We start from the raw sequence: 2,542 nt of genomic DNA, 5'->3' as shown, positions 1-2,542 counted from the left end.
CTGGAAAGAACCAGCTCTGGCCCAGATACACCCCAGGACAGCCAAGGACCCACAGGCCCACCCTCCTCCTGCCCTGGCTCTGGCAGGCCAAGCAGGGACCCTCCGGCGTGCTCTCTGCCAGAAGATATGCCATTTTAAAAGAGCATTTTGGTCTCTGAGCTATTGGTTTTCCTGTGAGCACCTTCCTCCCCTCTCATCATTGATCTCGACGCCTGCAGAGCTGCCTGTTGCCCACATCCTGTTTTTGATCGCGGCCATGAACACGTCATGTTGTCGTGTTGTAGCAACCAGAGGACTCTGTCACCGCCACTGGGGGAGCATGAGCACCATTTATTTGCTCTTTTTTAAGGTCTTAGGTGCTTCTGTTGGGTGTCCAGGCTAGCTCAGCCTTTCCACAATAAAAGCAAGCACCTGTCTTGGATGCCCCCTCCCTGGAAGTGCTCAAGGCCAAGCTCCAACAGTCAGACATGTTGGGCTGGGAATATTTTCTCTATGGACACAAACTTGGCCATCATTCTGGCATCTGGAGCCCAGTGTCCTCATGGCAACACAGGACAGAGCTCAAGGTCCCTTTCCAAGAGCTGGAGCTGTTTGTTCTCTGTGGGCACTATAACAACCTTCACCAAGTTTTCTGGCTATTGTGCCCACAGCTGCTTTTGGACACCAGTGCATCTGCCTTTAACTCCACAGTTGGTCCATAAATAAAGAATCTCTACTCTTTTTTATTCCTTTCAGATGCTGTTATTGGCAAAGAAAAGTAAAACTCTATCTTGAGACAGAAAATCACAGGCAAAAAACTTGATGTCCAGCACCGAGCTCCAGAGCCCAGAGCAGCACCTGAGATCCCCAGCCTGGGCTGACGACTGTCGTTGGCTCTGAGCAGGTCTCAGAGCAAAGCCCACCTCCGGGATGAACGAATGGCTGAGGGTCTCATGGGCTGAACTGCTGCTCTGTGGTTCTGCAGCACGGACAAAACATCATTCCCTCATCTACAGACCTTGTGAGCTGCTGTCCTGACCACCTTCCAGCCCTCCTGGAGACTTGCCATATTACCATCTCCTTAATCCTTTTAAGAGAATTTACAGAGCCAGCACAGATTCTCCTGGCTTAGCAATGCTCATTAATTAGAGGGGTATTGGGAACAGGGTGTTTTTACTTGGGGTTCATCTCGGAGGGAAGCTATTTGGTTTAGCCTGAGGTTTCTGAAGAGACCAGGAAATCCTGCTGCAGCAGTACCGAGCGGTAAACAACCGCGTGGTCTGCTTGGTCAAGAGACGAATGAGTCACACAAGGTATTTAAATTACATTTTAAATTCTTCCAATTGTATTTGAAAAATGTAATTAGACTGCTTGGGCTGAACAAACAGCCTCTTTTTGTGGTGTCTGAGAGGGAAATAATTCTCTTTTTCTTCACATCTATGCCCGTATTTATTAAATCACTTCATATGAGCTACCAAGTTAATGCCAGTGCCTGAAGTCCCTGCTCCTGAGGAAATGTGAACAGGTAATGATCTTCCTGCCAATGAGCAGTGGGGACATCAGCCCAAGGGGCATCTCTGCAGCCTGAGGAACGGGGTCCGGGGCACAGCCCACCAAGGGGGTCCCCAGGGTGTGACCTGTCACCATATCTAGGCACTGAACAGTCCTCCTTGTCCCTGCAGGACAATCTTCCTCATCCCTGCAGGAAAATCCTGCTCATCCCTGCAGGACAATCTCCTCATCCCTGCAGGACAATGCTCCTCATCCCTGCAGGACAATGCTCCTCGTCCCTGCAGGACAATCTCCCCGTCCCCACAGGACAATCTCCTCATCCCTGCGGGACAATCTCCTCATCCCTGCAGGACAATCCTCCTTGTCCCCACAGGACAATGCTCCTCATCCCTGCAGGACAATCTCCCCGTCCCTGCAGGACAATCCTCCTGGTCCCCACAGGACAATCTCCCCATCCCTGCAGGACAATCCTCCTCGTCCCCACAGGACAATCCTCCTTGTCCCCACAGGACAATCTCTTCATCCCTGCAGGACAATCTCCTCATCCCCACAGGACAATGCTCCTCATCCCCACAGGACCATCCTCTGCCTTCACTTCTCTCACCTTAGAGCTCAGTCCAACCCGAGCTGTACGGTTACATCATTGTAAGCAGATGAGTGTTTTCTGAAATCTGGTAAAACTCCGGCCAGGCCACTCGAGCACCATGTCCTCCAGGGCCGTGGTCACAGCCCAGCTCTCCCGTGGTTCTTCCTGAGCCAACAGGGTGCAGAAGCTGTTGGTTGTGGCGAGGCGGGTGGGCACTGTGGAGCCAAGTTCCGTGACACGGGCAGCAGACCACGGTCCACGCTGGGAAGCAGGAGCCGTGCAGAGACCCGCTGCACTTTGCAGGGTGCCTGGCACTGGCACCATCCCCATGGCAGCCACTGCCACCAGCCCCACGCCTCCCTCCCAAACCACACAGACCCACACTCCTCACCCCTTTTCCCCAGGGAACACTCTCTTGACAGGGCTACCAGCCTGTGTGTTCCTCTGCCCAATGCTGCTGGTGCT

The sequence above is a fragment of the Antrostomus carolinensis genome, unplaced genomic scaffold, assembly GCF_000700745.2.
Source record: "Antrostomus carolinensis isolate BGI_N321 unplaced genomic scaffold, ASM70074v2 scaffold6264, whole genome shotgun sequence".
NCBI classification, from domain to species: domain Eukaryota; kingdom Metazoa; phylum Chordata; class Aves; order Caprimulgiformes; family Caprimulgidae; genus Antrostomus; species Antrostomus carolinensis.
The sequence above is the reverse complement of the archived record's forward strand: the minus strand, read 5'-3'. Positions refer to the sequence as shown.